Consider the following 27355-nt stretch of genomic DNA (forward strand, 5'->3'; position numbering starts at 1 on the left):
GATTTCTTCTACTTAGTTAAGAAATAAACACAAAAAATATAGGCATTATTTGCCTTTATTTTTTATTACAGTTATTTTAACTAAAGTAATAGTTAGGGCTAAGAGCAATATTCGCTACGCAATTATATTTCATCCGTTTTAAGCATATATGTTATAAAGCTTTTCTTTAACGTTACGCTTAAATTAGCAAACACGACACTATGGCTTTCTTGAGATGTAATTTTCGTCAAGATATTAGACCTACTTATAACAAGGTTAACTTGAACTTACCAGAACTTTCTCTCATAATACTCAAATTAGAAGTTTTCATATGAACTGAAATGTTCAACGTAGCTTACACCTCTTCGATTCAACTTGCCTCATTATGATACCACCCTTACATTTAGGCTCTGTTAAAAAGTAGAGTTACATATCTATATATGTATTCTAGAATTTAGAAAAGTTTACTAAGAATAATTGAAACTAATTTAATTGCATTATTTATTAAATATATTTATTATCAAATTTGGTACAGTAAAGGTTTTTTTTTTAATTATAAATATTAACCGATTCAAAAGCTTTTAAATATTGATTACTGATAATTATTGAAATATTCTTATTTTGAGACTAATAAAAATTTAATTTTATTGAAATGGAAAAATTATTTATCCTTGATTAAAACGTTTTCGTGTAAAGTTAAAATATTTAATAGTGCAGGTTTCTCGGAAGATATCTAGACAGCTTGAATACCATCATAATTATATGATCTACGTAGTTGAATAGATCTTGTGGCCTATAAAGTCAAAGGCTTTAGCAAAGTCACAAAATAGTATTATATCAATAATACGTTTCACAGTTTTAAGTTTTGATACTATTATTGTTGTCAAAACCACACTGTGTATTAGATAAGCCTTTATTATGTTTAAGATATTCTTTTACTTCTCAGGTCTTATTGTTGGATATTTTCTTCTTAAGGGTAATCATCAGAAGACACTATAAAATTAAAGACTATATTTAAAATTTTGTATTGACTTGATCATTCTAACTGTAATTTTAAACACATTTCTGTTATTCTTACCTTTATATTAATAACGATATGTCTAAAATTTTAGTGACAAGTAAGCAAGTTACTTCTAGGTAAGTTTCTAGTTTAATTTAAGCTATTTTCAAAACATAATTATCGATTGTTTCTGGACTAATAGTGAGATGATCTGGTATATTCCAAAGCTTCTTTAACTATAGTTGTAATTTGATAAATTGTGGAAATATATATATATGCTAATTATCACTGTAGATATGGTTTTGCCATATTTATTGCTAACTTGCTATGCTGTTTATCTACCTTATACAATGTCTTATTTCTAGAGTTAAATAAATGAATCAAACTCTTCTTTTAGAAAATATATCTTCTGTTTCCATTTTATTTACTTACATACTACTGTGTTGCAATATCATCATTTCAAGTTTCCTAATTTGCTCGGTAATATTTTTCCTAGTATGCTCCAATTCTTCTTTAAATATCGACTCAACTTCAATACTTCTTTATTAGGTCTTCGAATAACTATTAAATTTTCTGGGGAACCTACTATATCAATTAATTACTATCTGGAGTGATGTGGCTAATGAATTTTTTAAATTTTACAATAGTTTACTGCATCGATCAAGAAATATCCGCATATCTTTTCCCAATATAACACACTAGACATATTCAAAAGCCTAAAAAAATATTTTTATTTGCAACAAAATTAATTAGTCTGCTTTGTTTAAGATCAAATTAAAAGTAATGATCTTGCCTGACATGAAAAGTTGATCTTTAACACGATATTTATACTGTCAAACAAAGAATTTGTTCTTTAAACCCAGAAAATACAAAGGTTTCATGTTTAACCCAATTCCTTGACTTGTCCTATAAAACCTTATCCTATAAAACCATAAGCAAGTTTCATAAAATATTAGGCACGATATTATGTATAGACGTGGCGTTTATGCATTTAGTTAATAATAAAAAATATAATAAATGATATAAATATAATAAACGTCCTTTATTCTTAAAATATATTTTTAAATGTTGTAGATAGATTAATTCTAATAGATAAAAAAATTTAGTACAGCTACTTCATTTAATTATGTATTTATTCAATATTTCTATAATTTAGTGGTTCCATCATAATTATTTAGTCATTCAATTTATTTATTCCATTTATTGCTTATGTGACTTTTTCGAAGAGAGCTAAGAAAGCACATTATATAGATAACGAAACATATTCTTAAAATAACTGTAATAAATTAAGGAAGCCGTTAATATATCTTAAATTAATTCACTCTTTTTTATTATATCAACTTGTTTATCTTACTTTAAATAAACCACTACTAATTTAATAAATAGGATTATAAACGTAAAATTTTGATTAACTATATAAACTAAAATAAATATTTTTTTACGCTCATCCAAGGGCAGCGAAAGCTTTTTTCACTAGATCAATATAATGTATTTTTTTATCAGGGGTAAGTAAATTACTTAATCTCTGCTTTTAAAAGCTTTATTTTATAACACGAGTTTCCTCTTTATTTACTTTATTCAATCAATAAATAAAGGTTGATCGTGGAACCTTGCAGAATTGTTTTCCAAATTTATCGGATAGCATATTACCCCAGTTTACCCTAATTCCCTTTTAATTTCGCATTAATTCCTAACTAATTCCACTATTTCCTCATTTGCTCGAATCTCCCTAATAATTTTAAACTACCATAATTCCGAAACTCCTCTCTACTAACAATCCTTATTTATTACATAAATGGATATGGCAAAGGAATCTTAAAAAGTTAGAGACATTTACTGTGATAAAAGGTTGCGCGTATATGATATTTATGTACCCAAGAGACTGTATTTTTTAGTATCTGTCAAAATAAATGTTTGGTCTGAATAAATTATTATCGATAAAGTGATAAGTAAAATGTTAAATTTTAACCCTTATTTATACGCATTGTTTTGAAAATGTAAATACGACAATAATTCTCCAGGTTTTTGTAATGCCCTTGCTCTTATTTTGTAGTTTGTTTATTGAGTTTAGCTTATACGTTTAGCTTATATTCTCTCCTAATAGGGTATTGTAGTAGTTCATCTTGGTTTATCTCATCTCCATCAGCAAAAACAACGTAGAAACTTCTAACAATTTCTAAATTATTCAATGGGCCTTTATAAGGCATCGCGTTTCATGACATTCTAATCAATTTTGTTGTTTACCTTGGAAACAATTAAACGACAGTAAATAAAACGTGAGTGTTGCCTGATATAGAAAGAATATTGCTAACGTAAGTGTATTCCAGTCAGGAGTGTGTGTGTTCCTGAGTTCCATTATAGTATTTATAGCCTAGAGCTTTTCTTTAGATGTAGTTCTCCTTGAGTTTTGAATATTTTATTTTGAATTGCTCTCAATGTAATCTTGTGGCAAGGAATTATAGTCAATTGTAACAAACTTATCTTCAGTACAACTTTAAGTCATATTATTAAAACTAAAAGTGATCATACACAGTTAATACTTAGTTGACTTATTACGAATCAAATTCATAGAATAACATTATTAGGTTTTGCTAGTTCAGTTAGGGTAAAAGGGGAAGTTATTGACACTTTAAGCATTATTTTATATAATAAGGTTACAGGGTTTTTCAATATTTATCTTACTAAGTATAACTGAGCTACTACTGAGAAGTTTATTATTATATGATGAAGTTTATTGAGCTAATACTGAGCTGGAAATAAATATTCTACGGTTATTGGAATTTTTTTACTGAAAAACATAGAAAATATTCCTTACACCGCCATATATCTCAAAAACAAAGAAATTTGACATCTTGCAAATTGCGTCTATCTTGATCTAACCTACTAAGATGTATAAACCTTTTATTTAATTGCTAATTCATTTAATTCTTTTGTTTAAGGATAATAAGTTACATGTATAAAAATACAGTTTTATCTCAAAATCATCTCGTCTAAAAGATAATATTTTAACCGTATTAAACGTGTGCATGGCTCACGCTTTTCTTGGTTGTTTTGCTTTAACTCCCTAAATTATATTTTGGATTTCTCTTGATGCAATTTTGATGAAGGCCTTAGACTTACACGGATGTAACGGGTTATTCGTAAGTTAACAAAACTTTCTGTCATATTAGCTAAACTAAAAGTTTGTATATGAAGTTCATATGTTCGACAGAGTTTAGATCTCGTATTCGAGTTTCCTTATTGCGAAAAGACCACCTTCATATTAAAGCCGTGTTAAAAAATAAAATAACGTATTGCGAACGTGCTTTGTGAATGCATTTATAATTTAAATTTTTTTAAATTCTTAACTAGCTAATTTAATTTTAATCAGATATTAGTTATTATTTAGATTGATGTGACACACGAATTTTTAAACCAATATATTTTTCATAACCTCGGGTTTAAGCTTGGTTATTTTTTTTTGTTTAATGCATAGAGGATCGTTTTCTTTTTGAGAAATCTAATAGTTGCAAATAAACCCTCAAATGTATCAATCAATTGATCTTTAAAGTCTTTGAAGCCAGTTACTGCATCTCTGATTATTTCAGCATCAATAAGCCCAGCTTCTTAGACGTCCCTCGGTCTTGATTTTTGCTAAATATATTAGTTGAGTTGTATGCAATCTTTTTTTTCTTCTTTGAAATAAAAAATTATCAAGCGGAGCTAAGTCAGGTGAACGTGAAGGCCATTTAAGTGCTTCTCTTGGGCGAATCTAGCGATTGGGAAAAGTTTTAATTAATCACCTTATTGGAACGTAGTAAGTAGTTCTTTGGAGATCTATCTTACTGAAACCAAGTGTTATTAACGTTTTTATCTCATACCCGTCTAATTTGAAGTAATATTCCTCCAATATAGAATATAAGTCTAATCTACTGAAAAGTCCCGTGGTCTGAAAAAATCATGTTGTTGGTCTATGTATGGTTCCGGATCATCCCTCCATAAAAAAAACTTATTTTTATGAAATTAAAGGAACTATTAATATTCAGCAACTTGCAATTCAACATATAAATAACAATTTTCTAATAAATCTCCTTTAACAGATCATCGAAGTATAAAAGAACCCTAAAGAGCTTTAAAAAACTTTTGTATGGGTAGTAAAAATAACAACCTTTATGAAACCATAAAATTCTGCAAAAGTTTTAATAGATACTACACAATTTATATTTTATTAGCATATAGCTAGATGAATAAAATAATAACTATAAATTGAAAGAAAGTTTATAATCGAACTAGATATCTGTTTTTTTTTGTATGCTATTAATATTTCTGAATTTGGTATGTATTTAATTCGAATAAATAAGGTAAGTAGTTAAAAAAGTATTATTTATGCTTTGTATAGTTCGTCAAAAGCTATTAATAAAATTAAGTCATAAAAGAAACGTTCACCTAAATCAAAGTTAATCTCATCCAGACCCTTGCCATTATATTTATAGCAAAAACAACCCTTGTCCCTGGCATGGGATACTTTAGCTAAAAACGCCCCAATCATGAGTAACTTTTTGCCCAATCGCAAAATCTTAACCCTTTTTATTCCATTCATAAGTTGTTTTTGTCCAGTTTATTTGGCAAGGCTCCTTACTAATGACACCCTTCTGTTATCTTTTATTTTATTAAATTTAGCGGAAAAAAATGTGTTTTTTAAACTTTTTAATCAGAAAAATATGCGTTTATTAAAAATATAAAAACATATAAGATAGAAGAAAAATTAGAAAATTAAATAAACAATAATAGCAAAAAAACACTTTTACTATAAATAAAAATATACAAGTACATCATTTCCTACTTACTCCGTAAAGAAGAATAAAAGAATTATCTAGATCAGAAATGCATGCACTTGAACGTATTATTAGAGACAGCATGACAAAAGCCCTTACCATCTCGGTGGAGGTTTTATACTTGATATTTCACCGTATGTTTTGCAAATACTTTTCTCCCAACTAAAGTATATTTGCTTATTCAAGCGATTCGAAAACCCTGATTCCAAGAGTTAAGTTTTCAATAGTCACTCTGGTTAGCTGATATTGCGTAATGGCATATACAACTTATATTAAAAAAAAGGGTAATCAAACTCAACAAAATTATAATATATACGAAGACTTGTAATGGCTTACTTTTAAAAAGCAGTGTACAAAAACATTTTGTTTTCCTACAACTAAAAAATCTTAAATTAATCAGGAACAATTCATTTTCACAATGTAAAGAGTAAAAGAAGTTAAATTTGTAGGTGGAAATAAGTATAGGAATCCTAGATACTCTGAATTTTAAACTGTTCACTTTTTGCTTTATAGTACAAATATAAAATTAAATATTACATTATTTTTCCAGGACATCGTTATTTTTTATTTCAACTTAAATTTAAAAAATATGGATTCATGTAATATAGCAAAGAGTCATTAATTGAAAATTAATTTGCAATAATCTAAAATTGATCTTAGTAAAACTAGAAAAATTGAAAACAGAATCTACAAAAAAAATTAAACTGTAAGAAAGCATATTTCTGAAAAAAAATGTATCGAGTTATATTACTTAATTATCATTGAAATACAAATTTTTATTGCTTTAATTCTCTGGAAAAAAACATATAAGAACCTTCTTTGGTTTAAAACAATATACTACCATAAAATATGAACGACTAGACCTACCTCTTAACATAAACTCTAAATAAAATGTTTGAGACCCCCATAACAGTGAAATTATAGAATTATAGAGGGCTTTGCTCAATAAAATTATCACGTTGCATAAATAATATTACAAAGCGCTTATTCACTATCTAATCAATTTATCTTAATCCTCTATTTTACTTTAGAATTTATCGGTTCCAATAAATAATGACTATATATTGAATTGGGTATCCTATCCATTTAAATTATGCATTTTAAATGTTTAATAGATCCATTGTATTAGGGAAACAATTGTACACTAACAATTATAGTGAGTTTATTTTTTTGAATATATATGTAATAAGTAAAGAAGTCAATTTATATATATAATTTTTATATACAAATGTTTGAAGTTAAACACATAAAGGAATAATATTTTTTTTATAATATAACATTATAATTAGGATTTTCAAACGTTCAAAAAGCAATCAAAAAGTAACTAAAATTAGGTCATAAAAAATTATCAATATACATAAGCCAATCTGGAAAGTGTTTGCCGTCTAGCATTTTTGTGAACATAGCATTAAAAATTCATGAAAGCTTAAGCAACCGCTACGTATGCTTATAGTAATAAAGTATGAATAAATATACAACGCAAATAAGATTACGATGTAATCGTATTTATTCTGCCTAGAAGCAACTAGTTTTTAGACAATATTATGAAAACATATTTAGAGTAGCATACTATTTATTTAAGTTACCCATAAAGTTTTCGAAAAATACTAATCAATAGGCAAATTAAATTTTCTTACTAAAATATTATAGTTTAAAATTAATAAATAATAATTAAACAATAAGTTTTATATAAACAGTTAAATGTTTAGTAATATTAATTATTACTATTGAGAGTATAAGTGGAATAAGTAAAGGAAATCAAATTACACAAAGAGACGAGATAATAAATACTATAGGTAAATATATATTTTCTATGATGTTACTATCTGTTCATATTTCGTTTATATCTGCAAATACACAAACTGTACATTTATTTACGACGATTTGAATAATTATTGATTCTGCTTGGAACCAATTAGCCTTTGCAAGTTTACTTAATTATCTCAATATGTCAACGTGAAAGTAGGATAGATACTAATCTATTTAAATTATGTACATGACATTTGCGGAAATTTAAATGAACACACTAAACTAAAGGGCTTTTCTAATAAGGCTCTATCGTAGACTAGATTAAAAATGCCACAGAACAAAACCTAATAAAATATGTATAATAAATTTTGAATTTATTCAACATTCACTTGTATATAAAAGTGTGCTTCAGATCTATTCAAATTATGCATTAATTAGAAAAATTTTAATTGTAAAATCTTACCAGAATTTACCAAGCTGCGATGAACATTAAAGAGCTTTCTAAAAATTCTTTTTGCCTGTGATACTCATGTTTTAATATATTTATTTATTGCTAAATAAATGCAGTTTTTAGAAATGCTTTATACTATTTTATGAGTATTTAAATTATAAAGCAAAGAGTAATACCTAATTTAATAATTAATTTTCAGCAGATTCCTGATTGGTATAAGACAAGGAAATGATAATAAATACAGGGTGTTCGGTGGACTAAGAAACAAAATTTTACGTGTTTTTAACGTGTTTTTGTGGTCATAGGACTATAACCAGTTCTTATTGAGACACGATTTTTTAAAATGTAATAATTCAAATGAATTGAAAACCAAATAACTGTTGGAAATGTATTTATTTGACAAAAAATTAATAATACTTATGAAAATAGCTATTCACAATAAGTGTTCAAAGTATCTACTTTCACATCCTAAGCACAATCTAGCCTATTTAATAATGCGACTCAGTTGACAATAGCTTTCTCAATGAAATATTGATTGGTATTTAAGAGTCCTGGTATTAGACATAAGCTAAACTCTCTAGAAAAATTGGTCTACAAGATTTAAATCTAGTGAGTGAGAAGGCTAGAAAATTAAGCCCTTTTATCCAAAGTCAACGTTCAGAAAAATTGTTAAGTTTTATCATACAGTTGCATTTATGTAAAATAAATACACTACACATAGTCTGTTTATTTTATATAGGTATATCTTTCAATTCCCAACATATTTTAAGACAGCAGTACCTATCATTAGAGGGATGCTAAAAGGAATTGATATGGAACAAAAAAGACAAAAAGACGCAGACAATATTTTAAAATTAATATAAGTCATATTTTTGTTAATGTTTAAAAATGGAGGAAGACTGTATGTTTTTCAATTTATCTTAACCTACGACTCTACTGCAACCATGAACTATTTTTTCTCAGTTACATTTATGTTTCTATAGTGAAAAAGATAATTAACAATGTTACTATTAAGCGAGAAATTATGTATGTAGGTGCCGAGAATAGGAATTCCTTCAGTTACTGACACTCTTTTAAACTATGCAGCGTGCAATGAATCAAGTGCACACAAGGGTATAGATTAAGAAGCTTCAGGGCCTGTACTTATTGCAGATTTGGTACAAATTAAAGTTATGCATATTTCTTCATAAAGCCTCTCTGGTAAAACCAGTGCGTTATAATATTCTATGATCACTATTCAATCATCATTATCTAATATTAAGTTATGATCAACTGCTGATGAACGTACGTGAGAAATATTTGGAAATCACTATCTTACTTATAATTAATTAAATACTCTCCCAGATATTCATCAGGTATTTCTTGATATTCAAATGGTTATCGAGGGTTGTATTCAGCCTAAAATTTACTGAAAAAATACAGTTTAAAAACCTCCTTATTTACCTCCTGGAACTTAATGACCTTTATCAAGGATTATTTGATATGAGACATATGAACAGAGTTTACATTCTTTAAATACAAATACGTGAACTGTTAGTTGTTGTTTACAATCAGTACATACATAAGTCATGTACATTTATTCGAAATTTATATTTAATGAAATAGCTTGCTCATTATTATTTACATAAGCTTAATCGCGTAAAATTGAAAACGGCTTCACGTCGATCCAAAGCTCAGTGTAGCTGATCATGTTTTTGTCAGCTCGAATCAAAGTTAATGCGAAAATCAGACTATTACGGAAAGTCTGCTCAAATTAATTATTAGTCAGGGGGAGTATCGTTAGCCAAAAATATAGGTCGTTATTATTTATGAGGTTTCAGATTTACATTTTCAATGGGTTCAATCGGAAAACGATGCCAAATTATTGAAATAAAGGCGCCCCATGGGGAGTTGATTTTGCTTTCGAGCATTCTAAGTCTTTAAAATATTTGATGATATTGTGAATTGTGGTTTTAGTTCTAAATGACATTTTAATTAAGTATTATTATGATTTGTTAAATTTTCTAAGGCTTGCAGAAAGTTTAATAGAAATAATCAAATTAATTTGAAAAAAAGATACTGTAATTAGGCATAACTAAAGTGGATATGAATCTCCTTTTCATTGCCTCACGTAACAAAGTATATGTGTATTATGTATGTAAGTAAAGGAAACAATATTTATTAGTATTATACACGTTCATTGTAGTGGGTGTCCTAGTAAAAATGGCTGTCAGCTGTATATCAAAATAAGAAAAGTAGCCATAATTTACAGGAATTATTTTAACGTTTCTAGAAACAGCACAAGGAAGCGTAATTTCTATATCATTCTTAGCATTTATATCATTTCATAATATCATCTTCAGTAATTTTTTATTTTTTTTTGTACCATTTTGTCTTATTTGCTTTAATTAAGTAATGAGAGAAATGTGAGTAACATTGGATCGAGTATTCTGAATAGTAGATCTCATTTAAAAGAGCGTTTTTTACTAATTATTATACTTTATAAAAATTATAATAGACATTTGTAGATGTTGTCTAAAAACCTAACAAATATTACGCAATTTTAAACTTTCTATGTTTCTTCGTCTTATTTTAAGTAGTGAAAAAAAAACCTTGCTGATTTATAGTAGATGGGCCATGTTTGCGTAACACCAAAATCTTAAAAAATCTACTTGTTACAAGATACTGTATATTTTGCTTTTATGTAAGAATATGTTATGATTTGATACAAAAATTATATGATTAAATCCATTGTTAGTATATGTTAGTAATAAGGTAATGTAAGATCTTCAGATCTCAAGATCGACAGTATTTCGGTAAATTTAATTAAACCTTAGTTGGACCGGTTAATAGTACAACAAACGATACTTGGACATGTTAAATTCACCCTTTGACTAAGGTTTATTTAATTAAATTTACTGCGAGAATCTCGATGTTGCATTTTTGCATACATTTTATTAATTAAACAATTGGTTTTTTTGAATTTTTCTACAAAAAAGAATATTCTGTTTTTTTCTAACAAAATACCGCGTCTTCTACTCTAGACTTGGTCTTAGCACTTGTTACTGGATCATCTTTTGCGAATTCTAAAATTGTGAAGTTTGTGATTATTAAAATTGTTAGTTTGAATTGCAAAATTTTTGTAAAAATTATTAATACGTTATAAAAAATTTTAAAAGTAATTCATTTCTAGTTTTAACGACTTCCATGAAAGGTGCTAAAGCTTCTAAAAAATACATAAAACATAAAAGTTTATTTTTTTAAATTCAAGTATCAATCAGCAAAGTACCTTGCATTTTAATATTTTTATTATCATTCGCTATAAAAAAACCATCTATCCATAGCAAGCTAGTATGATCACGACATATATCTAAAACAAAGTTTAATTAACAATTTTATAATTTAACCTAATATTTACCTCATTAAAACCTAATATGCGATATAATCATTCAACACTATAATTAATATAAATAAATATCTTAAAATTTATGACCTTTACCCTAACCTTCTTAATTTACTTCCTACAGAAACACATCCCCTTTCACGGAAAATAAAGTAGTCCCTTACTCATTAAAGGCACTATAAGATAAAGGAAGCATAAAGTAGATTGGAGCATTACTTAGTTAGGTTTAGGTTTAGCCTTTTAAAAAGTAATCCTGAGAAAGTGCACGAGATTATGACAGGAAATCTTTCTCGCTAGCCGATTAGAGATAACCAGAGTCTTATTTTTATTTCTTAAAAACTTTGAGCCAGTTATAGCATACTTGAACGTCAAGATTATTTTAACCTATTTCGTATGTTTTATAATATTGATCTTGTATTATTATCTTTCATAGTGTTCTATTAAAATATTTAACTTGAGCTGCATTAACTCTATTATTTTATACTTCATATAGGTAACTTGTAGTTTTTGTTTCTCTTCTGACTAATTATTTTATACGTATTTTTTCCATTTGAGGATAGTTAGCCAACCATATATAATCTGCAGATTTAGAATTCAATGATTACAGACCTACAAATTAAAAACCTTTATTACGATTTACAATTTAAACAAAAATCTCCGTCTTATCAAATTTACGCAAAACCCGGTGGATCACAAGCCAGTGCTATCCCTCGAGAATTAGTATTAATGGAGTACTGTCACAGGATGTTCAGATTAAGCGAGACTTTTCTCATGGGAGTGTTATTGGCCCTTTACTATTTTCCATTTATACCACTGATTTTTCTAGGTATCTGAAACATATACAATACAATAAAATATTACGGAATTCTTTACAAAATACAACAGTTAATTAATTCTTAATCCTTATAATCTATTTAAAATTGTTATTGTACCTTAATAACTAAATCTCTATATGTGCAAAACGTCTATTCTTTAATAATTAAATAAATTCTTAACTTTATTGAAACAAATGCATTTTACAATAAAAGGGAAATAAAACTGATTATTATTATTTTCTATCTCAAACTTATACAACATGTTTTGTACAACTGTTGTATGTTTTATACAACTTTGGCGCCAAATAATTAAAGGATTTGTGTCACATCATTGTATTAAATCTACGCCGTTAATCCATATTATACGATCAAAAGTTCTTTCATTTTTATTTTTTAGAAAAAATACTTGTGAAAATTTAGATTGATTGTGTTGTCACTATTTTCGAATTACTGTATAGCATTTTAATGCCATATTTAAATTTAATATCGCTAAATTTATTCGGTATTAAATCCGCCCAAGGTCCAACTAATTTCAAGAAAGTATAGTCGTAATCTCTTGATAAGACATTCCTTTAACATCGATCGACCTATTTTCTTTAGGCTTGATAAGAACCTAAAACGAGATATAAACATTTTCCCTATAATAATTATCAATATATGGCAAAATTTACAACCTCTGCCCTAATCCCCTTAATTTTTTTCGTAACGTTTATACGAAAATCCATCCCCTTTAACGGAAAATAAAGTAGTCCCTTACTCATTAAAGAAAACTATAAAAAAGATAAAGCAAGCAATAAAGTAGATTGGAGCATTACTTAGTTAGGTTTAGGTAAACCTTTTAAAAGCAATCTCAAGAAAGTGCATGAGACTATGACGGAAAATCTTTTTTATGTCAGCCAATTAGAGACAACCGGAGTTTTATTTTTACAATTTTAACACCCGCAAGTTATAGTCGTGAGCGTCAAATAATTTCAACTTATTTCGCGCGCATCAACAAAATGACGTTAATCTCGCTAGGAAATAACTCACTCGAAACTTTCTACATTATAGAATGTTTTTATTCTTTGTCAACGCGTTTACGTCGTGGTGGAATAATGGCTTTAAAAGTATATCGACCGTTAAAGGGTTTTTCAGCTTGCTCGAACAAAATGGTTATATGAATGTTGCGAGATTAGCTGTTGTTTGTTCACAATGTATGCTTTCGCAAATATCTTCTGCTTTAATGATGCAATGTGTGCAAATGGATATTAGAAGCTTAAGAGTTTTAATTATTTACTATTAAAAAACTGTAGGAGCATTCTATGGAGATCAGAACATGAACCAGAAATGCCAGAACAGCCTATGTGACGATGAATAAGTCTTGAACATAAAAAACCTTGGACATGTAATGCATAATGAAAGCTGATATGTCCTTTTGCAGAAGATTCTCCAAGGCAAGGTATATGGAGCTAAAGGAGTGGCAGAAGGAGTATATCTTAGTTTAAAAATTTAAGAACGTATTTCAACCAGTCAGCCACTCAACTTTTCTGTGCTATGGTTACCAAAGTTTAAATAGCCATAATCCAGAATGAAAAGGCAGTCTAAAAAGAAGAAATTTCTTGATAACGCCAAAATATAGTTAAAACCTACAAGAAGGCCCTTTTTACCACAGGTACATTTAGAATCCATCGGAGTTTCACTTGTGAAAGCGTAGCAATCGCTAATGAGTAGTTAGAGGTGGTTTCTAAAGCTGTGGAATTTCAAGCTTTAGCTCAATCCTCGACCATTCAATAAAGTACAATATTTATGTGTACTTACTATATACCTGTAAATACAACACTTTAAGTTATAACAGTTATATAATAATAAACTAAATTTATTATTTTTCATGACAGATTTACAATAATATATACGGAAAATAGTAATAGAACATGAAAAATAAAAGGCCATGTCAAGGCCTATGGCAGTTACATTTGTAGCTTAAAGTACAAAATAAATGATTAAATTGTAGTAGTATATAAATTAGTCTGGAATTCTTCATATCTTGGGATAGTTATATCGCTTACGTTCTTTTAAGTGTCCATGTAAAGCCGAATAAATTTTTATATTGTCTAGTACTTTATTGGAATTAGCTTCTTCTTCTTCATAATTTCTAATATAGATATTTGTTTAGTCAGGCATTAAATTAGTATGTAATCGTAAAGCCTTGTTTAGAAGCATTATATGCTTACGTTTCTTTAAATGCTGGTGAGTATAAAAAGAAAGACCATTAGGAAACTAATTGAATAAATCTTCTTCTTCAGGTACCTTTTCGTTTTTTAAATTGGCAATCATATTGGCAACTATAACTTTTTTTGTAACAGCTCGAAAGAGTTCTACTGATTCACTTATTCTCTGAGATTCGCAATTCTACTTATTCTCTGAGTTCTTCTTTTATTATGCTTTGCGATAGAGCATATTGATTTTTATTTCCAGTAACATACCCCTGGTATTTTATTTTTTTTAATAGTGTACATGACTTCTAGATCTTTTTCCATTTTTCTTAGCACTTTGCTATATAAGCTGTCCATTGTATTCTGAGCGTTCTTCAATAAAGCCACTTTTTCTTATCTGAAATTTAATTTATTGTGCACTGTCCGATTGTTCATTTATGATGGTTTTAAGGCAGTAATATTATGAAACACGTTTAATTTGAGTTTCGTCGACATATCAGGTGATCCGTATTTATATCTTTTTGGCGGATGATCGTTTGTTCAATTTTTTTTATTGATATTAAGATCATAATATTGACTATACTGCGCAAAATGGTCTACTAACCTTTGCAGTGTTTCAGCTATAAGCTGGCATCACCATGGTATCGTGGGCTTATCAAATATTATTTATAGATACCTTCTTCTTATCCATTAATGGCCTCATTGAAATTTTTTTCCGAATATCAAATGCGGGAGGACACATCTCTGTCTGACCCCTCGTTGTATTTTAAGCTACCTCATAAAAAAATTTATGTATTTATCACAACAGAATCTTATGTTATATATCTCATAATGTAAAATAATCATAATAGTATATTGACGAGTATGAATCAGATTTTACAAGAAACAGCTTGTCAGTATACAATAACCTAAGTAAATTGATGCAGTATTGAATAAGCAAAACACGTTACAAGGTATTACGCATTTGCGATTGACGTTGTTTAGTTTAACAATATATCTGTTAACTTGATACTCATATATCAATACTGCCGGTAATATATTTGTGCTTACTATTTCCAATATTACAGCAACATTTTAACGGATTTCTGAATATTACTAATACATATAAAATGATTATGTTGATGAAGCATCAAGGCAAAAAATCAATCTACCTTCCTGCCGAACATGCCTAAAGAACCCAAGTCAAAGCCTTAAGTGAATCGATTTGTCCTTTTCTATTACGTACACACTACGGCCTATTACCCCATACTTTCCTTGACAGGAACTTCCTGTTCGCTCGCAATTCAAAATTTCCGATGTGATCCATCATTCGAATCCTTGCCTTAGGGTTATACCCACACAGGGTCTATTGGCAGGGCAAATAGTTTGGGATAATAAAAACAGAAAAAACCAAAAACCTTTTTAAGATGTGTGTAGGCTTAATAATGGGGGACTACTATGAGATTTACAGATTAAAAACATTTTTTTTTTCTTCAGTGCAGCATTAGAATTAAGGGATTCCATTAAAAAAATAAAAAATTAACCTCAAAGTCAAATTCAAAATTACCATTCTGATTCCTCTTCCTGTTTAATTTTTGTGAGGTCATTTGTTCATATCACTCGTTTTTATAAAGTGATGGAATTTTAATGGAGTTCCCTGAACTGACATTTTCAAGTTCATCAAAAAAAATTTGAATTATACTTTGGACGTGAAAGCCTCAAAAATAAGCTAAGGATCTCTTAAAAAAACTTTTCTTGACTTTCAAATGACCTACAATAATTAAATCCAAAGTTAAAATCACTCTTTAACTTTCCTTAGATTATCGCTCGTTTTTGCAGAGGAATTTGTGTGGTCAGAATAAAATAAAACACTATGACTTAATGTCATTATAGAAAATGTTAGTAGTAATTTCAACCCAAATTTTTTTGCATTTTCTGATTATGGCTTCAAGAATTTCATTAAGACTACTTTGTCTTTCCATTAGATTACCTTGACTTTGAAATTACCCTAAAAATCAGCTAGAAAGTTCTGGGTTATAAAAAGGTTTCAGCTGCCTAGAAGTCGATATTTTATTAAACATTTTAAAGAAAATTCAAATTATGATTTGAGTTACCATATTCAAGGCAGGAACGTCTGGAATAATTTCTTTTAATTTTTATTTTTTTTTAATTTTCAGAAAAATGAGAAGGACTAGATTATTCATCTATTGATACTCCTCGGGGTCTTGATTGATTGATTAATGGTAAGCTTCAAGAATTTTAAATTTATTTGTTCGTGCCAATATAGAAATACCATATTCCTATATTTTAAAGATGATTGATATTCGATTCACTGTTAAAAAATTATTTTGCGAATAAAGTTATATAACTAAATTATTCCTTTGTTATTATTACGTATTTATTTAGGTATTTTATTTAACCCTACTCTCAGTACCAGTATCATAATAAGTATCATAAATAGGGTCCATTTACCTTTACTTCTATTTTGTATCGATGTATTTAGGTAATTATTTCAAAGTCATCATCTACAATCTACAATCATTTAAAACTGAATCTCAAACTTAAAAGTTCTTTATTTGCCTTAAAATTTGTTATTTCCAAAAGAGAATTAAAAATAGATACCAAAGTTAAGGTTATGTGATGTGAAATCTATTTTGTTTGTTAACTGCCTTTTTCTAAAGCATAAAAAAAGAAGATTACAAAAACCCTGATTAACCAATACATCTTAAGGAGGATCCACACAATCAAATGTCTTGGAGATAGCACAGAACACTGTCATCTAAGTTCTTCTTTTAATTACTTCTTAAGTCACTTATTCAAAAAAGCTCTAAATGGTATTATTAAGGGTACTATATCTAGAAGATTAATATGCTTAATAGAGATTCACTTATTCTTAATTCTCCAAAGAGAGAAAATCAAAAGGTGTGTTTCAAAAACATAGAAGTACCTAAGTAGAAACCACATGAGTATAATGAGATTTAGGATTTTACATACAAACTTCTAATTCACATTTAAGTTACAAATATCACACTAATACATACCTGGATAATCTACGAATGTCAAGACATCACTCTTAGACATACAATAATTTAATGTAAAAGGAATACTTTTATGTACTCAATAATTTAGAATTTTAGAGTGATCTACATCTTATCCAATGTTTTAGCTAATTCTGACTCAGTATGTATAAACATTTTTACCAAGCATGGTGTTATATATCAAAAGAATATTTTTTTAATTAAAACAAAAATCTTGGAATTATAATGACATTTTATATCGGTTAATTTTTTTTAATTCTTATAACCTTATATTTTTATTATATAATTTTTGTTTACAATTAATTAAGTAAGATTTTTTGAGAAAACAGAACAATTTAATTCAAACACTTGCCTCTAACTTTATTTTTTCATTATAATAAAATTCCTTTCATTTTTTTTTAAATAAGTTGTCTAATTTAAGCAAAATTTTAAATGTCGACTATTTAAGATCATAAGAGTTTTTTTATTTTGACTGGCATTAAAAAAAAGTGAAATTAAATTTTAAGGAAAAACAGATATTTCGAGACTTTGTGTGATGATTTCTCAAAAAACAAAATATGCAAGGATAAAAAATGATATTTAAAAACTTGGTAATTTTTAACTATTAATTAAGTATGTTTTTAAATAATGTATATAATATATAGTATATACAGTGCATCCCAAAAGTTATGTCTAAATTCATTTAAAATTCAGGGGTGTGTTCGACAAAAAAACGCTCGGACCCGTCGATTTTTATTTCAAGTTGCACATTTTTGTACGTGAAGTTTGTATATACAGGATTGCTCAAAAATAAATTACGACCATCAATTTTTTTCAAATGAAAGCACCTTTTTTTATTTCATCTTTGAATTTCGCATGGAATTGTACGTATGTTTCATGCATCATGTCCTATACCTAAAGTCAACAGTTATCGAAAAAAAGACGATTCATGTAACAAATAAAAAAAGAACAAAAATTAAGTTAAATGTTCAAAATAATTGCCATTCACGGCTTGACAATATCCAAGGCAATCAATAAAATCTCGTTGCACATTTTCAATCATTTCCGAAATTATGGCGCGCACTTCTCTGCGAATTCTCTCTTTCAAGTCGTCTAGATTATTTGGCCTATTAACAAAGTCTTTCGATTTGAGGTATCCCCACAAAAAAAAGTCAATTCGTGTTAGGTCAGGCGACCTAGCAGGCCATTCGATGGGTCCTCTCCTTCCCATCCACCGATTGGGAAAAGTTTCATCCAAAAATGTACGCACAGTGGCAGCATAGTGCGGAGGAGCGCCATCTTGCTGGAAAATTACTTATTTGTCAGAATAGTCTGGGTCCAATGGATTTGGAAATAAAGCTAGTAATGCTGGAACTAATTCAAATTAGAGAAAATCGAAATACACCTGTCCCGTTAAAGTCCGTTCAAAGAAAAAGGGACCTATTACTCTTCCGCGCACTATTCCACACCACACATTTAGTTTTTGAGGGTACTGGGTGTTTACCTTCATCATCCAATGCGAATTTTCTGTTGCCCAATATCGACAATTTTGTCTGTTCACACTACCATTTAAACAGAACATGGCTTCATCGGAAAAAATAATATTTGTTACTAAATTATTATTTAGATTGCCCATGTTTTGTAAGCGTTCACAAAACTCAATCGTCATTAAATAACTCTTCTACAGGAATAACTTTGTAGGGGTGATATTTGTGCTTTTTAACTATTCGGTGAACTATAGATTTCGCCATGTGTAAATTTGCCTCAATCTGCAACAGAGGAGTGCATGGATTTTCTTTCAAAGAAAGCAAAACGTCAAGTTGTTCATTCTCATCTCGAGCAGGACGACCAGATTTCGGTAGATCTCTAACATGACCGAATTCTCTAAATTTAGCCTCTATTCTACTCACCACCTTTCAACATATTGGAGAATGTTAAAAGGTGGTGCACACCCCTGAATTTTAAATGAATTTAGACATAACTTTTGGGATGCACTATATAAGTAGAGAAAACCTTGTTATTCACAAGGTCTTCGAGTATATCAAAATTCTTTAATTTAGTAATAAAAGGCTGATTTGCAATAACAAATTAATATAAATTGCTATGCATGTATCACATATTTATAAATTGAATTCTTTGACTGGATATAGTGGAACAGCGATTAGCACACGGTTTCGCGACGCTGCTTTGATATATTAAGCAATTTGCACAGCCTTAATTTAGCCTAAGCAACACATACGTTATTTTGTACATAATGGATACATGTGTCGTAGTAAATTAAATAGGTCATATATAATTTTCCACTTACTTCTAATTGTATATTAATACAAAATGTGTGGTTAGCAAATAAATAGATCAGAATAAATAAAATTTTTTCCAATCACGATAAAAAACAACGAATAAAAAGCCACGCAAAAAAACACATCCTTATTTTGCATGTTGACTGGTTTATTTTCAACAAGGTATTTGCCTTTCTTTTACAGTTTCCAGCCTCGATTTCATTATTTTTAAATCTCCAGGACGCTTTTCGTTTCTGCCACGTAAGCAGTTCCTGCCAAGATAACAAAGCCATGTGTCGTCTTAAAAGTTACTTTTTTTGGTACATCTCTTAGGTCTGAAAACGTACACCTAGACGTGCGGGGATTCATTTTTTCTGTTTTCATTTGGAACACGACTTGGGGATTTGAGATTTACTGCAACCATTTACAATTTACGTACGTTTATGTATTATCCTTATAAAAAGGACTTTTCACATTTCTTAGGTTTTCTGAATTATTCACAGTTATTTTAATTGACTAAAACATTTTTTTATATATATTCCAGCATTTCTATTTTTCTTATGGTATAGTGAGTCCCATTTTGCGTACTTTTAGTTAACGGAGTGCGGTTGTTAGCGACATTGTGCTACTTTTTCGTAAAGCCAAAGATGCTATTGATAACATTTTCATAGCCCTAGTTTTTAAGATAAAAAAATAATTTTCAAAATGTTTAATTTTAGAACTTATCGAAAAGTTAAGATACAATTTTTTTCGCTTAATGCAATTGTGTATTGAACCAAACTTATATTGTTTCAAAAGGAATACCCTGTATATTTATAGACACTAATTTGTAAAACTAGGAAAACATCACTCTGTTCTCATACTTTTTTTATTCGCCTTCTTATTTTCGCCATTTTCTTATATTCCACCGTTTAGCTTTCTTAATAGTGTTTAGATCATCTGGAAATAGTGTTTTTTTCCTGTAGCCTGTCCAAATATATAAGAAAAACAAATAATAGTATTAAATATTTGTGTCTAAATATTTGAACTTTTATAAATATTTTAATAAGGCTAAAAGATAAAGACTAAAACTATATTTAAATATGGCGACTTAACTACAGTTCTGATCAAATATTGAAATTGATTAAATGTGACTATATGCATACTAAATGAATTTAACTAGGTCAACAAAGGCTATAATATCGGTGCAGTATCGAATTAAAATGCAAAGAATACTTGTGAACTAAATGTATTATTATCATTATTTTTTTATAAATAAATTTCATTTTATTTTGAAGGCAAGAATATTATATAGAAAACGCAGTATTAAATTGATAACTTGGATGTATGTAACATAATGAATATGGTCATGGTGGACAATATATTATCTATTTCATGATAAATTATTACCTTAAGAAATATTAAAAAATATCGTGTATATTTAAGGCATTCTGACTTATCTACAGTTAAATGAGTTTTCTACGTTTACTTCAATAAATTTTCTCGGAATTTACCGATTTATCTCGAGGGTCAAAGGAAATCTCGATAATTAACTGAGATCGTGACAATTTTATCTCAAAGTACTTCGATCGCCCGTATTTATCGGAGCTTTCCCTTATTTCCATTCTAAATCGGGCCTCACCTCGAAATTAAAAAGTTTAATTTAAGACCTCCCCGTTCCGGCTTTCTATTAATTAAAAAGTTAAGAACCGGAGCCAGACACTTTTATCGGTCAATTGTTGCACGCATCTTAAACTTGACATTTATTGGAAGAAAATACCCTCTTAAATCTTCCGTCAATATCGCCTTTTCCCTGTTTTACGGGATGTAAAACACAGCACGAGACCTCACAAATTGACGCCGATTCATTTTCCGTTCAAGGATTTATTGAAAAGGGGCGGCTGACCGATAAATCTTGCCTTCCGGAATTGCCTTGTTTCCTTTTTTCATGCGTTCTACCGTTTTGCATAACTTCCAAGTTGTATAGTTAACTATTTTTAAGCGAATAACAAAAGTTAGTTTATTAGATAAACTGAAAAAGTACGGAAAGATTGCAAAAACTTTATAGGACAAGATTAAAAAGTGCCAAAGTATAAGAGTCTCAATAAGAATTTATAATAAGAGGGAGCCAAAAAAGGATATTGAATTGGAAAATAAAAATTTATTTGGAGAATCAGGAGAAGAGTATCAGTCATATGTCAATAAATCTCACTTCGATTTAAATTCGTTCGAGAGTTTTAAAATCAAAGGAAAGTTGAATAAGCAAAAAATCAGAAAACCCAATAGTCGTTTACAAGCAATTGCCAATCCTAACTTGCCGCTCACTTATATAAATTGTTTTTAATTTACAGTAACTTCTTTGCAGTAAAAAAAAACAATTTTTTTAAATCTTAACTTACTACCAAAAATAATGCTTAGATTTTTGCAATATAAAATTAATTTTTACGTTAAACTGGACTTTTAAAATCTATATGCACTGATATGCGAGTGATTATTATACAGTCGCCCTGGAAATACAAATTTATGTGTCGTTTTGTGAAAAGTTTATTATTGCCTAGAAAAATTATATAAATGTATGTCGTCTTATATATTTGAGTTATTCTTTAAATCTTGAATTTAATCGGATCTCGCAACTTACCTGAATTTTAAATGTTATATATTATTGTACGGTATTAATGCATTTTTTTGGCTAACATATTAATATTTTGTACTAAATTTTTTTTGCTTCTTTTTAATCGAATTTCAGTAAACAATAAGGCATATTTTGATTTAATTTAATTTGACAATACCCTTAAGCTATTATACAATAAATAAAAAAATATTATTTTTGCATTATATGTCCCTATTTAATGAAATTAATTAATATTGATTTACCATATAACATTTGGTGTTTATTTTATTAAGGAAATAAACTCATTCGTGTATATATAAAATAAACACGTTCGAACTATCGATACGGTCTAAAGGGAATGACTGTTTATGTATAATTTTCAAAATATGAAATAAATAATATATATTATTGAATAAATATTGACTGCTGCCATATTATTAGGCTAAATTTGGGAAATATCATGGGAAATGCAGTTATTAATTAATTAAACTCGCTTGATGATCGACGGTGTATATTGAGGATAAATAAAAATCAATTATGGAAATTAATTATATACCAAAAAAAAAGCGTTTCAATTAATTTAGGGCATTATAAAATAATAAAAAAGATATAGGTTAATGAAGTAAGTATAGTTTTATGGTTGGAACTTTTGGAGTGATGCTCAAATTACGAGACAGTTTTACCACTAACCAAAACTTTTTATTTTTACTCTCGACACGTGTTTCGCTCAGTTTTAATCTTCTCCCGAAGATGCTAACATCGTTAGCGAAACACGTGTTGAGAGTAAGAATAAAGAGTTTTGGTTAGTGGTGAAACTGTCTCGTAATTTAACTAAGTATAGATAAAATGTAATTTAAATTTTATGTGAGATTTGACAATATTAAGAGACATATATTTTTGTTTAATTTGAATAGATATTAAACAATAAAACTTTAGGAAGATAAAGAAAACTTTTGGTATTACGTCTTTTTGTTGAAATCTGTATTAATTTTTTAAAATTTAAAAACATACTTAAATGAAACTTCATATTATTGCATAACTTATATGTATATTATTATTTCATTATTTTTAATTTTTACTTTTAGGATAAAAATTAGCTAGCACAGATTAGGATTTGGTATATATTAAATATACAGAGTGTCTGTAAACGGTTTTTACAAAAGATCAATATTTTCCAATTTAAATAATTTTATTTTAATACAAATTTAATATATTGGCTTAATGTGACCAAAACATTTTTTACATTAAATTTCGAGACTATTTTAAAAATGTTCGTGAATTGTTAATCCTCCTCTGTTTTCATTTTTACCGACAGTCCCTATTAGAAAAACAAGCAAAAAAGTTAGTGCCTTATATATAACATCCAAAATAGTTAAAAATCTAATTTTTTGGATAAAATAGCATATTAAAAGGATAGCTCTAATGCAAACCTAAGTTTGTAAAAGATATTTCTACCTTAAGTCGTGTCTTGTTAGCTACTATGTTTTTCAAGCAACACCAGCTTATGTTGTCAAAAACCTTTTCAGATACCAAATAATTTAAACCCATTTAAACAAACCGAGTTCAAAAAGCATGAAAATGATAATAATAAATTAAAAGTTTTATGTTTTTTTATCCCGCCAAAAAATGCAGGTGAACTGCCGACGCTTGTTGGCTCAATGAAAATATTCAAATTAGTAGCATGTTGTACGCTTAGCACATTATTTCATTTTTATGCAAAATATTCAGCAACACATTTGGGCGGACGGCCGCCCCGGTTGTATTTTGAAATGAAAACACATTGTTGAAAACGATGCAAAATTCGTAGCACCCGCTTGGGGAACAAACGATCGATAAGGCGTTTATGGGGGGATAAAAAGGACAATGTGCATTATGTGCCCAAAATTGAAAACTATCGCGTTTTTAGGCACATTTAATGCTAGTTTATTCTACGGTTTAGTTCTTGGTTTAATGAAGTGCTTAATTTGTATGAAGGGAAATGTAATGAGGGTACAAGGTAGCAGACATTCCAGACCGTTTGCATGTGTTTTCGTGTTTATCAAATTTAATAATTTTAACATGCAAATATTATTATTGAAATAACAGAAAAAGATTCAATAAAACCCATGAAGTTGAATTTCTGCTTGTCCAATGGTTATGAAAATTGTAAGACTATTTTCCTTCTGTAAATCCTTTAGCAATTCTTAATATTTATATGCAGAGACTAAAAATCTGTAATTGCTACTCATATTCCTGGTGAAATTATGACAAACACATTAAAGAATATGCAAAATAGGTAAAGTCAGTTTAGCAAAAAAAACTGGCTATCAAATGATTATTAGATTTTTTGGTGAAAAAATTCGGTACGGGGGATATACCCGAAAAATGAAAAATGCCAAACTTTGAAGCTGGATATCTCGGCTTCTATAAGTATTATTTGGAAAACTCGAATTATTGAACCCTATTTTTGTCCTTTCCAAATCCAACGAGACTATTCGCAAGGTCATAGTTCTCATATTAGCTGAGATTTTGCATTTTTAGAGCTAATTTTTAAGCTTAAAAACGAGGTCAAAAAATGACCTTTTTAAAATTTTCCAAAAGCTCTCATTCCCTTAGTTCTGATCGAATCCGCTAATCGTTAATCCCTATTTTTAGGATCCGATAAATTTGGTTATCTTCTATAGTGCTCAGTGACTTGCATAGACGACAATGGTGTGACGAAAAAATGCCAAATTTTTCCAATGCATTAAAGTTTGCTTATAAATGCGTGGAAAATTTATAATTTTGTAAATGAAGACAAAATGTGTCAAGTAGATTTAAATTTATATGTAGCTTTACGTCTTTTAAAAGCTAATATTAGTTGACCTGTAAGAAATATGGGTACTGATATCGATGAATTGAGAAATAATAATTTAGACAGTCTAATGGTTCCTCATATTCAAAATTATCATACATATCTGTTCTAAGTGTAATTTTTATTTTTATACTGGTTGCTTTGTACAATATTGGTAAAAGTAGTGAGCAAATTATACCAATGGAAATACACAGTTACATTGGAATATTTTGGATTTTATTATTTATTTTTTTAAGGCACAACTAGTAAACAATAGCTTTATACGTGGCCAAAACAAAGAATTCGATTAAATAAAAAAAAAAAGATTTATGATTTGTCCACAGTGCTTCGTTCACGCAACAGTTTTTTTTAAACATTTTCTCGTTTACCAGTTAATAAATATTAATCACAAGAAATAGTCTTTTATTTCTGATTTCTTTCCTTGGTATTAAACGGGTTAAGCTAACAAATTAAAAATACCTTAATAAAAAATCGTTTTTTTTTTGAGTAAACAAGTTTTAATTTATTACAATATTCTAAGTGATTTTATTTAGTCAAACGGTATGAAAATAAATATTGTATTATGAAACCTTGAACAGAAGGGTTATAAAACAAAAATATTTTTTTTATCACAAATATTATTTCCTTATTATTAATTAAGTAGTTTAACAAATTCAAAGGTTTATTCGAATTCAAAAAGGTTTATTGCTGAAATTAAGCTTGTAGCCATTTTATGATCCTCGGCTTATAATGTTTATTTTACTACCCTAGAGAACGATAAAAGAAAATGTTTGAAATATTACAGTTTTTTAGCTTTAAAGTTTTAAAGGCACAATACTTAATTATTATTTTTAGATAAACCAATATATGACAATAAAATAAAAAAGTAGAATAAAATATATAACCCCTATATTTTATTCTACCACGCTTTAATTCTCGTATAAATGATATTTTCTATTTGCAGATTAAACAAATAATATTGGTTTTTGCTTTTTGTATCATTATTATAACGATTTAGTGCCATAAAACTTATAGATTTATAAATATCATAACAAGGCAACGTTCAGATATTCAAGTCGATATTTTATAGCCTATAAATTTTTAAGACTATAAAATCGCCTCAGCATAAGGTTGAACAATAAGTTTAACAATGATATATTACACCTTTTCTTTCAACTATTGGCTTACATTCACTTACTTATTATTACCAATACAGAAAAAAAATATTTAAATTTCAAGAAAAAATGTATAATGCCTAAAAGAGGCGATCTAATATTGTCTGCTACAATCATAATTAAAACAACATCGTTCCCATATTATTATCGTTCTCATTAATTCGAAAACGGTGAGCGAATATTTGACTCAACAACAGCCAATAGAGCCGGGCAAAACTTTTAATAGACTCAAGCCGCGCTAAAATACGTATACAAACGCTCTATTTTATTCTTCGCCTTTTCACCAGAATAATTTATATATAACCCTCCACATACAATATAAGCCTCATTAAAAGTTTTTCCGCAATATAACCCGTAATGTAGTTATGTATTCACATTCAGTTACCAAATTCCCAAAGCCGCAAACTGTATGACAATGCGAATAAAATATTCGGAGCAGCTTGACCCATCAAATTCAATTTACGAACTGTATTCACTACTTTTCGTTATTGGTCGCATGGTCGAATACTCACAGACGAGGAATCGGTATGTAAATCTAAGTTTAAAACTAAAAGAAGAGGTTGTTGTGCATTGGGAATTTATAAGGAAAATAACATGCATAAGTTTATATTGTTGGTAGAAAAATATCTTTGATAGGTGAGATACAGTGTAGCTAATTTTTATCGGAAATCAATCTATTCATCTCAATAATCTTCAATCTACTAATCTTCAGTCATATTAACAGTAACATGTGTAAATGAACTTTTTTTTATAGTTTGCTTAAAACTTTCTTTATAATACGAAAATACTCATTAAGTCATCTAAAACCCTTCATTTCTTTTATGAAGTGCTTCAGTGGATGACTCATTAAATCAATAAGTGGTTGTTGATCAGCAAGTTGCATAGCTTTCACAATAGTAACCATGTGGTTTGTAGGCAACCAGCTTTACTACTTCCAAATAATTATATGTTTTTTACATAGAATATACTTAAATGAGTCAAATAGTCGCGGCCTACAAATTACAAGATTCTATAGTGTTTTTTAATAATTAATCTCTTTTAAAGAGAATCACATTTATCTTTTTACTTCCTTTCTTTTAATTATGGTGGTTTAACTTTCTTTGTCCATAGAAGCATGCAAG

General features: G+C 28.4%; 1 long non-coding RNA gene across 1 annotated transcript in view; it reads left to right on the top strand.

Moving 5' to 3' along the window:
- Positions 1–27355, top strand: part of LOC126737346 (uncharacterized) — a 247205-nt gene that overhangs the window by 52934 nt on the left and 166916 nt on the right. The window contains exon 2 of the long non-coding RNA XR_007661001.1: positions 16539–16604. This is a non-coding gene — a long non-coding RNA (uncharacterized LOC126737346). The remainder of the gene's footprint in view (positions 1–16538; positions 16605–27355) is intronic.

This window comes from Anthonomus grandis, chromosome 6 (assembly GCF_022605725.1).
Source record: "Anthonomus grandis grandis chromosome 6, icAntGran1.3, whole genome shotgun sequence".
Lineage (NCBI taxonomy): Eukaryota > Metazoa > Arthropoda > Insecta > Coleoptera > Curculionidae > Anthonomus > Anthonomus grandis.